Raw genomic sequence first — 19,745 nt, forward strand, 5'->3', positions numbered from 1 at the left:
ACCTGATTTAACTCCACAGACCCAGAAAGAAAGACCAAGAAAGACTCAACCTCAGGTAAAAACAGTTCAGGTGCCTCGTGCGCCAAAGCAAGTATACAGGGGAAAACAGGGAGAGGGTGAGGAGATAGAAGTTTGGGAAAGCGGTGAGAACAGAAATACAGCAACTTCACAGTATCTGCTAAATGATACCTTCTTTTGTAATGATCAGTACTGACGGGGCCTGAGAGGGGAGGACGAGGAGTGCGTACTTGGCGCTTCCTTGCCGGTAGACCAGCCTGGACCATACATTGAAGGAAAGGTCGACGGAAATGATGTCACCTTTCTATTGGACACTGGCGCTACCCGTTCTACTGTAAGAACAGTGGACGTTCCAAACCTACCCCTCTCGGGAGAAAACATCCAAGTAGTGGGTGTATCTAATCAATTGATTAGTACTCCTGTTACCGAACCAATGGAGATTTCAATTGGAAATTTTAAACAAATGCATAGGTTTGTCGTCTGTGACACCAGTCCAGTGAATCTACTGGGTCGTGATTTGCTGTGCAAAATGAACTGTACCATCTTTTGCACACCAAAAGGTGTTGAAATACAGACCCCGGATGAAGATGGCATTTATAAACTATTGTTACTTAGACCTGACTCAGAAATTAAAAGATTGACCCTGCAGGATTTGCCCCAAGAACTCCAGGAAGCGGTAAAGCCAGAGGTGTGGGATTTTACTGGAAAAGATGTGGGATTAATGAAAGATGTGGACCCCATACAGATAGCCATCAAGGACAATGCAGTATATCCTAACACTAAGCCCTACCGAATGAATGCTGAAGTGAAAGCAGGTGTCACTCTGGAAATACAAAAATTATTAGAAGGAAACATCATACAGGAAGTGATGAGCAGCCCATGCAACTCACCGATTATGGGCATCAAGAAGCCTAGTGGCAAGTATAGGGTAGTGCAAGACCTGAGAAAGGTAAACAAAATTGTAGTTCCTTGCTGCCCTATTGTCCCGAACCCAGCAGTGATATTGTACCAGATTCCTTGGGATGCTGAGTGGTTCACTGTGATTGATTTGTGTCATGCATTCTTTTCGATACCCCTGCACCCCGACAGCAAATTTCTTTTCTCATTTGCCTTCGAAGGTCACGTGTATTGCTGGAACCGGGTCCCTCAGGGGTATACAGAGAGCCCTTCTATCTTTAATCAGATCTTGAAAAAATGTCTAGAGACCTTGATCTTACCTGGGAACTCTGTCTTAGTGCAGTACATAGACGACCTTCTATTGGCGTCTAAAAGTCATAGGGACTGTGTAGTTGACACCATTGCCCTACTAAATCATCTGTGTGAGAAAGGGCATAAAGTGGCCCCTGACAAACTACAGTTCTGTGCAAAATCAGTGAAATATCTAGGACACCAGATAGAAAAGGGTGTCAGAAAAGTCACATCAGAAAGAGTGAGAATAATTCAAAAGATGCAGTTGCCCCGTACTCAAAAAGACGTCAGAATGTTCCTGGGTGTACTAGGATACTGCAGGCAGTGGATTCTGGGATTTGCAGTCTTAGCCAGGCCTTTGATAAAAATGACCACGAGAGGAATGCCAGACATTGTAGAATGGGACGATGAAAGCCTAATGGCTTTCACAAGACTGAAAAACTGTCTGTGTACAGCCCCTGCGCTGGGAATGCCGGATTATTCCAAAGAGTTTGCCCTATTCTGTGACACTCGCGATAATTGCGCATTGTCAGTCCTGACTCAAGAACATGGCACGACCAGAAGGCCTGTGGCCTATTTCTCTGCCACCTTGGACCCAGTAGCTGCTGGGTTACCAGGCTGTCTGAAAGCAGTAGCTGCTACCTGTGCAAGTTTGGAACAGAGTGAGTCCATAGTCATGGGACATCCTGTGACTGTGTATGTTTCACATGGAGTGGTAATTCTATTGACCAGAACTAAAACGCAGTATCTCACCCCTAGTCGGCTGACTAAATACGAGAGGATTCTTGTGGGTGCAGCAAATGTAAGCATTGTCAGGTGCGGTATTCTGAATCCTGCCACTTTACTCCCCGACTCCCTGGAAATGGAAGGTGGGGATGATGATGAACATGATTGCATTGATCTGACAGAGTTCAGCACAAAACCCCGCCCAGACATAAAAGAAACGCCATTGCCTGAGCATGATAAAGAGCTGTTTGTAGATGGTTCCTGTCTAAGACATGAACTAGGAGGCCTGAGTGCTGCTTATGCAGTAGTCTCTTTAACAAAAATTGAAGAAGCAGGTTACCTATATAACATCAAGTCTGCACAAGTAGCCGAATTGATTGCTATGATAAAAGCTTGCAAAATTGGGAAGAACATACGCATAACAGTGTATACTGACAGTCAGTACTGTTATGGAGTTGTGCATGACTTTGGCCAATTGTGGCTACAGAGGGAATTCCTGACTTCCTCAGGTACTCCCATTCGGAATGCAAAGGTTGTGCATGACCTTTTAGAGGCCATCCAGTTACCCAAGGAACTGGCAGTGGTAAAATGCGGTGCTCATAAGAAGAGCATGGACAAAGTATCACTGGGAAACGATTATGCTGATCGAGTGGCCCAATAGTGCGCCAGAGATCGGTATATCGTAAATCCAAAACGAGGGGGGCCAGGAACCAGCTGCCAACTTCAGGTGTTTGAGGAAGTGCCTACTTGGGATGAAGTGAGAGAGTGGCAGGAGTTGGCTCCTTGGCAAGAAAGAGAGAAATGGAAGGAGGATGGGTGTAGACCGAGACGTGTAGATGGTGTCATCTTGGGCCCAACTGGTATGCCTGTATTACCCCGACACTTGCTTGGCACAATGGCAAGATTAATACACGAAGGGTCACACATTGGTAGGGATGCCATGATTCTGGTATTTCAACAGACTTGGTATAGTAAGAAGTTCAGGAAAGTAGCAGAGTCCCTCTGCCAGAGGTGCCTGTCATGTCAACAGATGAACCCAGGCAAAAGGACAATGGTTGAGCTGAGCAAAATTGGGAGATCAGGGGGTCCCTTTGTAAGGATACAGATTGATTTCATCACCATGCCCCGTTGTGAAGGGAAGCGATATGTCCTTGTCATTGTTTGCGTATTTTCAAAATGGGTAGAAGCTTACCCTACTCCCCAAAGTGACGCACTGACAGTAGCGAAGTGTTTACTAAAAGAGCTGATACCTAGATTCGGGGTGCCATTCATTATTGAATCAGATAAGGGTGGACATTTCCAGAATGAAATACTGGCTGAACTCTGTAAGGCCTTTGGAATAAGGCAGAAACTACACTGTGCATATCATCCAGAGGCTTCTGGAATAGTGGAACAAGTAAATGGAACTATCAAAAACAGACTAGCAAAGCTGACTGATGCAACTGGCATGACCTGGGTGAAGGCTCTGCCCCTGGTCCTGATGGGACTGAGAAGTGTTCCTGACCGCAAGACAGGCCTAAGTCCCCATGAAATCATTATGGGAAGAGTGATGAGACAAGCATGGGTGCCAGGAAGCAAACTGTTGAGTATTACTGATGATTTGGTGCTTGAATACTGCAGAAGATTGGGTGACCAAGTGCGTTCTATCTCTCGCCAGATTGGAGACGACGGCATCCTCAATCCAACGACTCCTCTCCACAGCTTGGTTCCAGGAGACTGGGTCAAAATAAAGAAGCACACTCGATCAAGCTGTCTGGCACCAAGGTGGGGAAAGAAACGCCAAGTAATCCTGGTAACAACCACTGCAGTGAAGGTCGCAGGTGTTCCCCAGTGGATCCACGCTGGCCACACCCAGAAGGTATTGCCAGACAAGGGATTTGAAGAAGAAGGGCATCCAGCAGAGGACTCTGTAGGAGCCAGACCAGAAGCAGCTGACAACGAGCAGCCCAGCACCAGTCAGGCTGCAGGAACAGCAGACGTTGGACCAGGAGTAGTTGACTACGAACTGCCAAGAATCCAGCCTGCTGAAGAGGTCCAGGAAGCTGAGCCAGGAGTAGCTGATGACGAGCTGCCAAGCATATGGCCAGAAGAATGGATACCGATGATTGATCTGACCGAAGATCCTATCAGAACAAGAGAGCGACTTAGTGAAGGTAGAGAGTGGACTAGTCAGGAAAAGCAAGGCACAGGCGAAGAACCTCAGCCGCCTGAGATTCACATCAAAACTGAGGAAGGAGAAGGTCAGACAGGGACAGAACAGGTGTTCGATACACCTCCACTAACTCCTGATGTGGATAAGGGACAGCTTAGAAATAGAGTAATAGTTCGAGCAGAAGAAAATCAAGAGATCGAAGTGCTTGAACAGGATCAGATAGGGTTAGAAGAACGGGTTCAGGAAACAGAAACAGAAACAGAAACAGAGACAATCGAAAGCCAAAAACAAAATATTCCTGAACAAGGCCAGATTAGTAACCAGGCAGAAGAATTTGATGCTAGCCCTGGAACTAGCGAGATAAGAGAAGAAGAAGAAGAAAGTGAAGCAGAATTGCCACAAGCTAAAGAGAACAAGAGGATAAGAGAAGAAGGTGAAGTCCAAGTACCCACTAAGAGACTAAAGAAAAGAAACAACCTTGAGCCTAGGTTCGTAAAGAGACTAAGGCTAAGGATAAAGACGGTGGAAGAAAAACGTGCAGAAGCAAGGAGAAGTGCACGGATAGCAGAGCAAGAAGAAAACTCTTCCAAAAGAAGGAGTGAACGAATAAAAAGACAAAACAAGAAGTACAAGTCTCCTGAATGGACACTCGTTTTGGAAGAACTTGAAGATCTTGATATAACTGACGTAAGCGACGGAGAGCCCGTCCCTGAGTACTCTGCTGAAGAAGAAGACGAACCACCGTGAATTTGCACAAAGTAAGCTAGCTGTGTAAAGACACAAAGAGGGGTCAAGAAACTTCTTCTGAGCCGAAATGTCTGATTCAACTGTGAATGGTAGACCTAGTTGCAGTCGTTTCAAGACGTGCTGCAAGGTGTGTATATGTAGTATAGTAGTACTGGTAGTAATTTGGATAGGACTAACAATCTTTATACCCTTCACTGTAAGTAAAGATATTAACATTGTCCCTACTGAAATTGTAAATACAGACAGTGAGGAGTTGACAACCCAGAGTGTAGCAAGACATGAGAGAGCACTGAGACAAACAAAACGAGACTTAGAAGCATCAGATGAGGGAGGACTACATTATCATGGAATTAAGAACAGGACACACTTAAATGTTTTTGCAAACTTGTTAATACACTATGTAGAGACTATGGAAATTGAAGACTGCTATGTCTGCATGAAGCTACCTACTTCTGTGGCTGAAGGCGTGACATACCATCACTTGCCATTAACATATGGAATCTCCTGTAGCATTTTAGCTAGTTTATTTTACAAAAGAGGACCGTTACAGTACTATTACTCTAATAATGATGTAATCTTTTCTGAACTTCCTATACGTGGGAACTTGAATCCTGTACATACCAAAAGCGACACCATAAGATATATGGGAGACTACTTCTTGACTATAGGTAACATTGACATAGCTGATGCACACAGAGATAACTTGACTTGTTCTTTGCGTGAACAGGAAAAGATGTTCCTGAACATGGCAGAGAAAAGAAGAATTAAAATACAAAAGAAGGCTAATGACGAAAGTCAGAAAAAGCCAAAGTGGGCAGAGAACATGGAAGGCACCTCAAATGGTGGGGCGGGACCTGCTCTGTTGCTGGATTTTGAAAAGAAAGGCAAGCTATGTCTTCATCGCGAGAAGACTAGCTATTATAATAATGTTTTCATTGGTTCCAGTGAATGCGAACATAATTACAAGGTAATTGGAGGTTGGGGTTTCAAAAATGGGTCAGAGCCTGTGTTTCCTGGAATTTATTATATTTGTGGGGACAAGGCTTATTTCAAATTGCCGGATCACTGGTATGGAAGCTGCTATTTTGGCATTGTCTTCCCGAAAATATACCATGTGAATGGAAAAGCTGGAAGCAATGAAGATACTAATGGCTTAGTGCGTAGTAAAAGAGAAAGTATAGGTGAAATTATGGGTAGTATTTTCAGTGCACTGATACCTGGAGTGGGAGTGGTTCTGAACACTCACAGAATTTGCAAATTGTCTACTATAGTGGATGTGCTGTCTACTGAAACAGCTCATGGATTTCTGCTGGTCAATACCGAAATGGTTGCGATCAGATCAATGGTTTTACAGAATCGACTTGCTCTTGACACCTTATTAGCGAAAGAGGGCGGAGTCTGCCGGATGTTGAAGGCGCAACATTGTTGCACTTATATTCCGGATAAAAGTGTACAGATCAAAAGATATGTGAAAAACATTACTAATTTGACAAAGGAACTCAAACCACTCGAGGTTGATAGTGCCTGGAAGAGACTGGTAGATGGTCTCTCAAATGTAGGTCATTGGCTTGCTAGTGTAGGTAAAAGCTTACTGTTCAAGATACTGATGCCAATTGGTATTATAGGTCTTATTATATTTCTCATTTTTATCTGTTGTAAATGCCGTAAGCGCACCAAGAAACACGAGGTAAATGCAAGAGGGTTGAAACGGAGTGTGGATGAGATTGAATTGGAGGAAGTGAATGATCAGATATACAAAAAGGTGAAGACTTCTCACCCTACTAGAACTGAGAAAGAAAAGTTAGAACGATTGCTGGAAGAGATAGAACTTTATAAGGTGTGAAAGAAAGTTGGCATCTGGTTCCATTTTTTGTGATGATAGTAAATATCATCAAAGAGGGGATTGATGAAGCAAAGCTTCGCATATTTTGCGGCTTGCCGAAGTCAAGAACCTCGTTTATGTGTAATAAGGTAACATAAGTATGTTTTACTAACGTTTATTTTTGTTTAGGCAAAGTTTATGAAGCTTGCCTACGTGTATTTCTAATACACTTACCCCGTGTACTTTAACATGGCCGCCGCTTGTATTTTAGTTACTGCGCATGCGTCAGCCACACTCACGTGTCCTGACGCGTCTGCAGAAGTGGAGGGAAATTTATGCGCATGCGTAATTCATAGCTGTGCTCATCATGTGGTACTGCTCGTGCCACTGCTCTTGTGCTCGTATCAATGTAGCTAACATTTAGAATGCATAAGTTTATTTCTTGATGATGAGTTAAAAGTACAAACCCTGTGATGTGTTTTCATGATGACATTATTATGTATTAATTTGTTTTCGCTTACTTTTCATGTACCGCGGGGAATGGGGGTCTGTCTGTACTGAGAGCCATCTTGGAGGTCCCTTCTGCGCAGATGCGACTTTCCGGGGACCTGACAACCTTGGCTGATGGAACTTAGCCAGCTGGCACTAGTGGGCAAGATGCTCCTGAGAACTGACCTGCAAGCTCGGCTGAGCGGAGTCACATGACCCTACTACGTTACATTGTTAAAAATGTCATTGTGTTTCTGCACAGTTTCTCCTGGGAACCCCAAACTTACTAGGCGGTACCCAAGTATGCTAATGAAGGCTTAAAATCTTGTATTGTGATTGGTGTGTTACCCAAATCCTACCTTAGGACCAATCGAAATTGAGGGATTCTGACACTTTGCAACATTGGGGGGTGGTACACTGTCCCCAAACTGTATATCTACCCTGGGTTCCCCTAGGGAACCGTCCGACTTGTCTGGTTTAGCTGACCTGTCACTGACCCATCGTACTCAATAGGTGACTGAAGATACAGAGCGCTGCGGAGCACTCTGTCCGAATTTGACCATAGACTAAGGTTCTACTGAACCTTAAAGTGCTGGCGAAGCACTTTGCTGGGAGTTCGCTGACCCAATCGGGGTCTTGATCGATAGTTGCAGAGCGGGTGGAGCGCAGGCGTTGCTTCCGAACTGTGGGTTCCGGTCCTGTCCTGAGAGGTCCTGTCCTGAGGGTTTGCTGTCCTGTCCTGAGGTCCTGTCCTGATTCCTTATCCGAGGGTATCCTGTCCTACCCGGGGTGTCCATTCTGCACCTGCTGTCCTTTGAAGGGTATCCTTCCTTGAGGGTTTCCTGTCCTTAACTGACCCGTGGCCAGGGTTTGGTTTCCACACCTTTCTAGGTAAATATTGATCTGAACCTCTTAAAATCTTGCACCTTCTGAATTTCTAACTTTTGCTTTAATAAAGTTCACCATTGCATATGTTATTTTTCCATGTCTTTCCGCAACTATTGAAAGTCATTTGCATTTTTCACATAAGTTTGTTCCTATGTCTTCACACTTGTTAGAAATTATATTTTGCATTGCAGTTTGCCATTTTCTGATATGGTCTAGAACCTCATTGCCTAGATTGTTCAAAGGCCCGTTCACCTTAAGTGAAGCGTGTTACTCTTTATAGGCCCTCCTGTAGTTATACCTACATAGTCTGCCCCTGCTCAAATAATTCTGATTAGCATAGTATCTTCTCGTTATACTTTATATCAGTATTTCAATGATTACTCTGTCATTGTTTCTTTATAGCTATATAATTTACATTATCTTGGTTATTGATTGCCTTATTTTACTGTACCTTATGCACGAAACAAATGAACTTTAGATAAACATTTTTAAAACTTCCAGTTGTCCGTGGTCATTTCAACAGTATTTTGAATGTTATTGGTTGGGTTTGTATTTTGTTGCCTTTCTTTTACAGCTAGCTCCCTGATTCATTGTGGTCATTAGGTACTCGCATCGGTGGATGGTAAGTCGGGTGCACTGAGAAATAATAGTAGGGAACACACACAAATTGGTAGAGCTCGTGAAGTCACCTGATCGATGTATATGGTGATTTGAAAGTATATGGGCCCTGAAGCCGGAAACGGCGAAAACTATTGGTCGGGTGGCCTCGCGCGCTCTATCAGAAGCAGTGACTCCAGGCAGGCAATGTGGTCCAGGACTGTCAGCTGTCAGGTTACTGTGTACTGGTCTTTGAACTGCAGTATCGCTAGAGTGCACTAGAGAGCGGAGAGAGTGACACGCTGCTGCCGAAAACGCCATTCTGCCGGACGCCGGACACCGGTGCTGGACGCTGTTGTTTTTGCTCTGCTGCTCTGCTGGGGCCGCTCCGTGGCTGTGGCTGTGGTAGACTTACGAGCGGATAAACGCGCAGCTTGTAGGATACCGGTGGCGCTTTGAGGAAATCTCCAACGTCAGCTCCGACGTGGCGGGAGCGGGAGCTTGGCCGCTACCGGACTCTGCCAAATAGGTCCGCTACTGCCCCGAGGTTGGGAAGTCGGCAGGGCTTCACCTGAGGACTGCTGTAGCCTGCGGGCTGCGGGCTGTGGGCTGTGGCCTCAACGGGCCGGTTGTAGTCGGCCGATAGCTGACGACTGGTTGCCAGTGGCGCCTTTGGTGTATTGGGAAAGGGAACCTTCACTGCATAAAAGCGGCGGAAATTGTTCCAAAAAACGTCTTGATGACTAGACGACTAAGCACCAAGCACTAAGACCACCATCGCTGAGACTATTGAGTTCCTACCTGCCATTCTCTGCCTTCTCTGCCACTGGCTTAAAAACTCATTTTAACATTTTGACGTCAGACATCAGACATCTTCATCAGGCATCAGGTATCAGGAACCTGCAACTGCGTGGCCTGGGCAATCTGGGAGGCCATGTGAGCCCGGCAGCTTCAGCCCTAAATCGTGGAGTCGTGGGATTGATAAGCCAAGCCAAGCCGAGCTGAGCCGAGCCAAGTCAAGCAAAGCCAAGATGGGAATGCTGATGCCGATGTCATGGTCAACTGGCTTCAGCACAAGCTGCAAGCGGTAAGCTGGTGGAAGGTTATCATCACCGGGCAGTGACTAGTTTGGTAAGCCCCAAAAAAAAAAAAAAAAAATTGTAGTCCTGCCTATTAGAAAACATTATATTACATTACAAAACTATAAGCCTCGTGTTTTCAGAGCCATCCAAGCTTCTTCGAAAATGCGCAGTTCCAAAAAGGTTATATTAAGGTGTGCTAACAATGGACTGACTTCCGCAAAAATAAATTTGACTGGGTCATACCCACTTCATTGCCCCTGCTTAACCCTGCAAAACCGGCAATTGCAATTGCGCAATCAGCGTAACGTTGCCTCCCTGACGGCAGCTGCACCAGACCCCTTGTGTCGTGCTTGTGTAGGATGTGGTTACACGGCTGAGAATGGAGGGTGCAGACAGGCTTGGGAGGACGTGCAGTCTGCACAGCCTTGTACTGTTGAGGTTGAGTGAACAGCTCGCAGGGTTCAGCAAGGGGTCTGTTTAAACCATTATATAGTCTGGACCGAGATTTAAATCAAGGACCAGGATATAACAAAGACAAAGATAAAGACAAACTTAAAGTCAATTCAAGTTCTAGTACCTTCAGGTTTCACCATGTGGTCTGGTAAAGTGAGGAAGACCCCGGGGATAAGATCTCAGCCTCACGAGGCACCCTCAAACGGAAAAGATTGGGAAAACTGAATGTAAATAAAGCAAATAGTCCAAAACAAAATCCACTGATCTCACCAATTGCCTCTCTCTTTGAAAAGTCAATCCAAAACAAAAACACGTCATGTTCTCGATTCCAGTATTTGAAAGACCCGGGGGCTGTTGTGTTTTCATCTACGGAAGGAGTCCCGGGTTTATTAACACCGATTGAGCCCACAACCGAGACTCGCCCCTGGGGAACACGGGGCGGCCATGCCAAATAAAGCCTTTCCAATACCACCAATGATACCTGCCCTTGTGACTCATAGTAAGTAATCAAATGATACATGTGAGCCCCGTAAACACATTGACCAGATGGAGAGTTTAGGAAACATTGAAAAATCAACAGGCGTGTGGGGGAACAATTACGAAGTTATAACTACAGCATTGGTACATAATATCCCAGTGGTCAAACCAACGACATCTTCAAATCTGCAGTCCCCAGGATTGTTAACAACAATTACTCCAAGCCCAGCTTTTCCGGGTTTAACAGAGCCTAAAGATATTGAGGAAGTTTACAGTGCGGGTTCGATGGAACCGGCCCCCGCCGAGCTGGCCTGTACTAGTCTCATCACAAGTTCATTTTCAGATAAAAGGGACCGGAAGGATCAGCTGGTTGGGTTCTCCGCAGGTAAAGGGGAGCTAGAGGGGGAAGGTAAAATAGATAGTGTCAAGGAGGACAAGTATCTGGCCTGTGAGGGCCTCATGGAACACCTACAGAGACCAAAGGGTCCCAGGCCGTCTTTATTATCACCACCATCAGGTAATTCAAACCATAAAGATCCATCAAAGGAGGACCCCATGACTAAATCTCAAATAGACAAGGCCTTCGTGAATTTGGTTGCCCCTCTCCTAAAAGTCTTGCAAACGTCCGTAACAACTATGTCAATGCATTCTGACAAGGTGGACATTCAAATCGACCTAATGAGTATTATCGCGTCCAACATTGCTGGGATTAATACAAAGTTGGACAACTTAAATAGCATTATAACAAGAGCACAAGCCCATACTTATCAGTTACAATCTCCCTGCTCCTGTGGCCCTGTTCTGGACAAATTGAGCACTATTCCCATCATCCCAGACCAGATTTAAACTCTAAATCAAAGATTGATTAATGTAGATCAGATGCGGAACGGTGCAATCGGTGCTAAGCGCGAGGCAATCTTACAGGATGATGATAATACTACAAAAGCGTTTTGTACCAATATGACTAATGTCGCCCCGGCTAATATCAATATAACTGAAGTAACCAAGATAACAGCTGTGAAAGACCCTAGAAATAATGAGACCACAAAGCTAATGTTAACCATGAGACAAAGGAAAAAAGAGAGGAAAGCCCGAAACAAGATAAGTGAGGTTGTTCTAAACAAGGCTAACGGAGTTTATCCAATTTTTTCTAATCTGAACCAAGGTCCACTAAAAACCACTGGCAACTCCGGAAGCCACTCAGACACATTCGCAAGTGATGAAACGTTCAAAGGAGGTAAATCAGTATTTAAAAATGCTCTTAAAAACCTCCCGAAATTCGACACATCTTCCAATTCTACACATGTTGTAAAAATGCAGCAAACCGAGTATGTTGGCATAAATCACTCGCCCACTCCAAATCCAGATAGAAATTGTAATTTCATTGGTGATCAGACCATGCAGCTAGAAGCAATGTACAAGATCAAGCCCATTGAAGTAATTGTCCCCGGCTCGGATAAGGATGATAAGAAGGGGCACTTGCAATCCAGTGGCAGCTTAGTGGAATCAATACCACCCATACCACAGGTAGATGCTCAACCAACAGATAACAATACTGCCCCAGATTGTTTAATTAGCCTTGCACAAATGTCAGTACGTCGTGATGAAGGCCAAAAGGTAATTCCCGGTCCTTCGATACAACTAATAACAGATCGGGGGAGTACATTTAGAGATGTCTCACCTCACCGTGAACGCCAAAGGCTGAATGTGGATTTAAGCTCCTTGACGCAGCGAACATTACAATTCTGTGTAAAGAATCCAGAGGTTGCACAGGAAAATACGGAATCTGTCATTCCGACAAGGCCACCCAATCATAAAGCTGGGATACACCTGCACAAAATAATTTGGTCACCAGAGTATAAATCACAGGGGGCACATGATATACTAAACAGGAGCAACATTCTGAAGCTATTGGCAGAATTCGATGACCTAAAAGAAATAAACACGGCAGATCTTGAGTTGGTTGAATTTCTAAATGACCCTAAGGATACATCAGCTGAACATACTTTGACAACCTGGAAATCAATAGAAATAGCAGAAGCGATTATGGGGATCAATTGTGGGGCATTCGAATATCTCATCAAACTTCTCCCCGCTACCCGCCACCATTGAAGAGGTTGTGTGGAGTTCAACGCACAAGGAGAATTGACGATGCGCATTCAAATAAAAAAAAAACAGTAAATTCCATTCTATTTAATGCAAAGGGTAGAAGTGAACCTTCGCTAGTATGTGAAGAATCAAAATGGGGCAATGAGGAATCACATAATACAATGGACAACTGGAAATGGCTCCCCGGTATGTTAAATGTAAAACGGAAGGTCTGACCGCTTATAGGTAAACAGAGACAAGATACTAATAAGGTCATACATATGGTATCCTGGAATATTGCTGTTGCGAAACGATTGATAGAAGGAGGTCTTCCATTGGATGAATAGCGTGGTTGTGACATAATCGCACTACAGGAAACCTGGCTACGAGAAGAAATTGCACTAGCTGGGTTTATACATCATGGCGTGGCAGCGGAAAAAGATCTATGGCCGTGCCATTGGTGGCCTTTCAGTATATGTATCTTCATCCCTTAAAAATTAATTCAGTACAATTACAATCACCAGATCCCAGTATTCAGCTAATCAAATTAACAGATCAAAACAATAACAATAGCAAACCAACAATTCTGGTTAACTACTATACGCAACCAAAACTTAAGGAAAAAAAAATTAAAGAATGCGATACTGTGCAAAGTCATTACGGACCTACGTTCTACTGACCCCTATCTAACATAATAATCACGGGCGACTTTAATTCCAACATGATCCTAACACCGGAAGATGATGATAAATTACTAACTGATAATAGCTACTGGGGTGTTCCCGAACAGATGCAAGGAGGTGTTGGTACACGGAAAGACCAATTAGCAATCCAATTAGTGACTGAATTGGAGTTTCTCGGATTGCGTGTACTGAATGGGAGGTTTGCCGAAGACCAACCACCTAGTAAAACATACTACCGTCCACATTCTGAATCCACGTTGGACTTTACAAAGGTTGGGCTTTCACTAATCCCCTTTGTGATTAGTTTTCAAATTGAGTTTACCCTGTTGAGTGACCATGCACTACAACATACCATCTTTAACCTTGACAAGGAAAGATTGAAACCGTCATACATATTAGAAGGCCAGTTAAGCTCTGTCAATTTGAAACGGATAAATTGGTCCAACATAAATGAATATGAGTGGTTCTCTACAATGAAGGACACATTGACTGAGATAGGGAGTTCCTCAACGAATGCTATCCAAGGATGGTCTCTCGTTCTGTCAAAATTGAAACAAAAGATGAAGCTGCATGTCGTGAAATCCAGCACTGACGGATCACAGAAAAAACACCCGAATGAGCTACAAGACCTGCGAAGACTACTTCGAAAATCTCAAAGGAAGCTACAGTCGGCAGATCATGGTACATCCCAATGGGCCAGCTTCCGTGCACAAAGAAAAGAATATAAAAATATGATCTGGGAATTTAAAAGGTCAACAAACGATAGCTTCTGGTCAAAACTAATTCACAGTTCAAAACTACAGAACACTAATATATTTTGGCAAACAATAAATCAATTAACAAGACCCAGTAACGTCCTAAGTTCTAACGTGCAGGAATCGGAGTGGGCAGAGTTTCTCGCATTAAAATTTACAGACACCTCGAAAATAACTCAAAGTAGTGACCCATGCACAAAAAGTCAAAACAAAATGTGCCTCGTAGAAGAACCTTGGAGTAAAACATTGACCAGCGCACATTGCAACATATCGGTTACAGACCCTCAGAATAATCCATATACGGCGGAAGAAATAATTACAATAATCAAAAAAGGAAAACCCAATGGGACGTCAGGCCCGAATGGCATCCCACAAGCGGCGTATAAATATGCCCCTGAATTTTGGGGACCTTACAACGCGGAACTGTTCTCAGATGTGCAAAACTTAAATCAAGTACCTGAAAGTTGGCAAGGATCAATATTCATGCCAAAGGTGGAGAAAGATCATTAGCAAACAATTATCATCTGATAGCATTGCAGGACGTCGAGGCAAAATATTTTGCATCTTTACTATTAAACGATTTGGTCTCCTGGTCAGGCAAAAATGCCCTGATCCCCATTAATCAAACGGGGTTCAGGAAGGGGATTGGAACAACAGCAAACATCCTATCCATCACTATGATTGCGGAGAAGTGCATGAGTAGTAAACAGGACCTGAATATGTGTTTTATTGATCTTCAGGCGGCCTTTGACAGTGTAGATCGGAACTTATTGTGGTCGAAACTGAGAACGTGGGCAATACAGGAGAATATCCTAAGGGGTCTGCTGCTATTCTATTCGGATCCTTGGTCGCAAGTAAAAATAGGCGATTGAACACGACTGTCGAGAAAAGTTCCCACAACGATTGGCCTCAAACAGGGGTGTGTTCTTGCACCACATTTATTTAACCTCTTCATTTCCGATCTCTCCGGGAAACTGAACCATTGCAATGCCCATCCACCGAAACTAGGTGTTTTACAGCTCAGCCATCTGGTTTACGCAGATGATATAGTACTCCTGAGCCAAAGGTGGGATTAACCAGATTAGTAACGGAACTCTCGGCTTTCCTGTTGTTAAACAAGCTGTCATTAAACATCTCAAAAACCAAAACCATGTTGATTACCAACCGACTTGGATCACACCTTGATATTAGGTTAAAGGGAAAACTGTTAGAGAAAGTCTCAGCATATAAATATCTGGGATTCTATATAGACGATAAACTCAATTTTAAAGAACAAAGGAAATATTTGACTCAAAGAGCTGGTGCCCTATTATTTGGACTAAGTACTTTGTCACAAAAATTGGAAGGGCCATCACTCAAACCCTTATTAACTGTGATGGCAAACAAAGTTCTCCCAACTCTGACTTATGCAAGTGTGGCAATGCATGGAAAAGACGCGGACTTACTAAACAGCCTGACAACTAAAATTTACAAAAAGGTATTACGATTACCAAACAGTACATCACCAGCGCAAATGCGACTCGAGTGTGGATTAAAAAACGAAACACCGGGCAGATAATACTCCTTCATTAAGGTGTAGTATCAGATCAAGCAAAAAGCATGTAATAAAAATCTTAACACCTACCTATGGCAAGAGCTTAAATCTCAAAAAAAATCTAAAGCAAATCAATTCCTCACGCACGCCTTGGAGACAACCTGCTCAAAAACCTTATGGGATACAAATCTGTCATTTGCTGTTCTAAAACAGACTCTAAATAAAGTGGCCAAACTCCACTCATTAGTTTTAGACAAAGAAATTTTCTCCCATCGCTCGCACTCATGGGCTGTGATAAATGGCTACAAGACACTGACACCAGCACTGTACCTGGAAACAACCTATCTATTTTTATTAAGAGAAAGCTGATGTCTTTGAGATTTGGGGTCTTTCCGACACTAGCCGATGATCCTGCCTGGAAACAGCACGCTGCCGTTACATGTCGACTGTGTGGTAGCCATAAAGAAGATATAATACACATAGTCTGTCATTGTAAGATGCTGTCCAAGGAGCGGTCATACTTTTTAAAGGAAAGTTTTTGGATCAAGAGACTACGAACATGCAGATCTGCCATTATTGGAAGCTTGGATACAACCGCTCCTCGAATACATTGCAAGCTGGTGAAGTTCCTGCAGGCATTTGAAAAATGCATAAAGCAACATGAGGATTTTAAATTGTTAATGATTTGAATTTTTTCTCTGCCTGAATAATTTTTATAGTGATGTAAATAACAGTAGGAACATTATTTAGTTTTACCTTCGTTTTTACCACAAGCCTTTTTATCACTGATTTTTAATGACAATCTTATAAATTTTAACACCTGTTGTGCGTCATATATCAAATTGTTATGGTTTTAATTAACTAAACAATAAAGTTTAAATTTCATAAATTTCATAAAATTTCATAAATTTCAACATTTCAGTGACTCCAGAATCCTTACGACAGGACCTGAAAAGGAGGATAGTCAGCAAAGGGATGACAGACCTGGGAAGAAGAGGAGAATTGCAGAAGAAGGAACCCACAGGACCGAAATACCAAACTGGAGAAAAGTGTCACCAACAGAAGTGAATCGATATCAACAGGAGAAAAGACACACCAACAGGAGTGAAGAGTGTTGCAACGCAAGAAAAATGAGAATTCCGGACCCTTATATATACACAAGGACAGCAAGGAAGTGACGCAACAGGAAGAGGAGAACCATCATCTTGGTTTAGGAAGAAAAAGGAAAAAGGTTAGAAAACCTCCATCTTGGAATGGTGAAGAAAAAACAGAACTCAAGGCACTCTGGGAACCAGACAGAGGAATTTTGGAAGGAAGGAACACGAAACAATAGCCCCTAACCATGACTGCAGGCAACTCATATTAAGGTCACTCTAAGATTCAGGTAAGTCTACAGCACTTGGTTTTCCCAGGCAGTCTCCCATCCAGGTACTAACCAGGCCCGACCCTGCTTAACTTCAGACAAGATCAGGTGCTTTTAGGGTGGTATGGCCGCTGCCTACAGTGGCGGCATGCCCCAAGAGAAAAGAGAAGTGCTTCATGGCGCGTCTTTGCACCCCGAAAAGAAACTGCAGGGTGCCGCACTGAGCTGTGGCATGCCCAGTGTTAAGAAATAGGTGCCACGGACCGAGTTACGGCCCGCAGCTGTGAGGCGGGAGGTGCGCAGGTCATGACCCAGTCCACCGCATAACACCACATCTATTAGATTTTCAAAGTGTCTGTATGTCTGTCCATATATTATAGCAACTTTTTATTCTATCTACCTCTCTCTGTCTTTCTCTCATTCTACCAACCCCTCCTTTATCATACTCTATACCATTATCCATCTCTTTCGTTATCCATTCCTCTTTTCCTCTCTCTCTCTTCTCGTTGTTACCCTGATTTTCCCATTTCAATTGCCCCTGCGCTATTTCCCTCCCTCTCTCTTAGTCTATAATGTATCCCTCTTTCTCACTTGTCTCCCATATACACTCTATACTTCATTCTAATTCTACCTCCCATGTCTTTAGTCCCCACTCTCTAAGGGGCATATTATCAAGAACGGCGATACAATTATCGCTGCTTTAGCGGCAGGAAACTGCCGCTAAAGCGGCGATAATGGGCTTGATAATATGCTCTTGCGAATTCCCATAGTAGCCCAGGTTCTGGTGTTAACCTGGGCTGCTATGGGAATTCACAAGGGCATATTATGAAGCCCATTATCGCCGCTTTAGCGGCAGTTTCCTGCCGCTAAAGCGGCGATAATTTTATCCCTGTTCTTGATAATATGCCCCTAAATTCCTATTGCTTCTTTGAGATTTACGTCAGTTCTTTTTCCTGTATTGAAAATTCTCCAGTTATGTCTTCTTATGCCAACTACCTGCTTTATCAAACATTGTCATTTGCAGAAGACCCTTCTCTGCAGACCAGAGGTCTTCAAACTTTTGGATGCCGAGACCCCCCTGTCAATATTTTGAGGCGTAAGGACCCCCTCCTGACAAAAATTTCTAAACCTGTAGGCAGGGCTACTTGAATTATGAGGCAGGTGAGGACCAAATTACGCGACAGGCTTGACTAAATTGTGTGGGAAGAAAATGTAAGTGATGTCGCGTATTTTGGGATGGCTTTACTTCATTATTTTGACATTTTTTACACACAGTAACACTGAGGAAAGATTTCAACCCATGAGTACCCGTTTATAACCAAAATACAGCAATTAACATCAGAAAGATTTCTAGTCAACCTTTGAGAACGGCCTTCCACTCCGCAGGAATAGGTGCTGCCACTAGAAGCTCACCTGACCCTGGCCAGGAGAAGCAGGGGTCCCTAAAAAAACTGGCGGTTTTGTGCAGAGTTAAGCAGTTTACCCATGCAGCTTTCCTCTCACCCCCTCCCTTCCATCCCTCTCTCCTCTCCTAACCCCAGATCCCACTCTCACTTTGCAGGGCATTTGCTTTCACCCCTTTTTACAACTTCTGAACTCTCCCTATTCAACCTCTCACTTCACCTTTAATCACTTCTTGCCATTCTGCCTTTTCACTGCCCTCATCTCTAACAGTCTCGCATTTATCTCATGGCCTTTCTGGTCCCGTCACCTCCCGTGCCCCTCAGCACTTCTCATTCACCTCTTCTCTCCATTCAAATTTCACACTTCCACACATGTCCACACTTCTCTTCGGCAATTCAAATTTCTCCTCATCCCTGACCTCTTCAATCGAATTCTCTCACTCCCTCGCTGTCCTCTCTCATCCTCTCATCTCTCCTCACCAAGCATACCGGTCGGACCCATATGCTCCTCTCAGCCTGTGCCACTCTGCTTATTGTTCCCCAATCCAAGAAGGCATCCAAGAAGGCATGAGTTGTCTGTCTCACTGTTTTGATGCAGGCCGGGCAGTTATGGAACTTGCACCCTCCTTTGCTTCGCTGCACCAAGAAACTATTATCCTTTAGGAAGATATAAAAACCTTTCTCTATGCTCTGTAGGTTATCCCTCCTTCTCTTTCTCCTTCTGTGTGTTTCTCATTTGCCTTTAGGCAGCAGATGGTTACTAGCCCCAGAACATCTTTTGGTAACAGATTGCACAACATATGTGAATAATAATAATAGCCAGAAGCAGGGGAGTCACTGGACCAGAAATTCGGGGGCCTCATTTATGAAAAGTGACGCATCGCTGCGTGAAAACAGCGATGCGTCACTTTTCATTGCGCCCTCCTTGCGACACCAATGATGCGTCATATTTACAGTATGACGCATCATTGCGCAAAGAGTTACAGATACGTCAGTATTTCTGACGTATCTGTATGGAGCAAAAGTGATGCATTGCTGGAGTGTGTCACAAAAGTGACGCAACTCCAGCAATGTGTCCTTTCACATGGGGCAAGCCCCATGTGAAAGGGCCTGCGTCAGTCTTACGCCTGCTGTGAGGCAGGCGTAAGAAATGGACGCATTTGCGTCCTACAAGTGACGCCGTGAAATCTTATAGATTTCACTGCGTCATTTCTAGGATCTTTTCTTGCGTCAGAACGCCCCCCTTGCATACATTATACCTGGCGCAGGTATAATTTGGT

At 43.9% G+C, this 19,745-nt stretch overlaps 1 pseudogene; it reads right to left on the reverse strand.

Moving 5' to 3' along the window:
* Nucleotides 1-17,086: 17,086 nt before the first annotated feature.
* On the reverse strand, nt 17,087-17,198 carry LOC144777235 (5S ribosomal RNA; annotated as a pseudogene).
* Between the last annotated feature and the right edge of the window lie 2,547 nt (nt 17,199-19,745).

This window comes from Lissotriton helveticus, chromosome 1_1 (assembly GCF_964261635.1).
Source record: "Lissotriton helveticus chromosome 1_1, aLisHel1.1, whole genome shotgun sequence".
NCBI classification, from domain to species: Eukaryota; Metazoa; Chordata; class Amphibia; order Caudata; family Salamandridae; genus Lissotriton; species Lissotriton helveticus.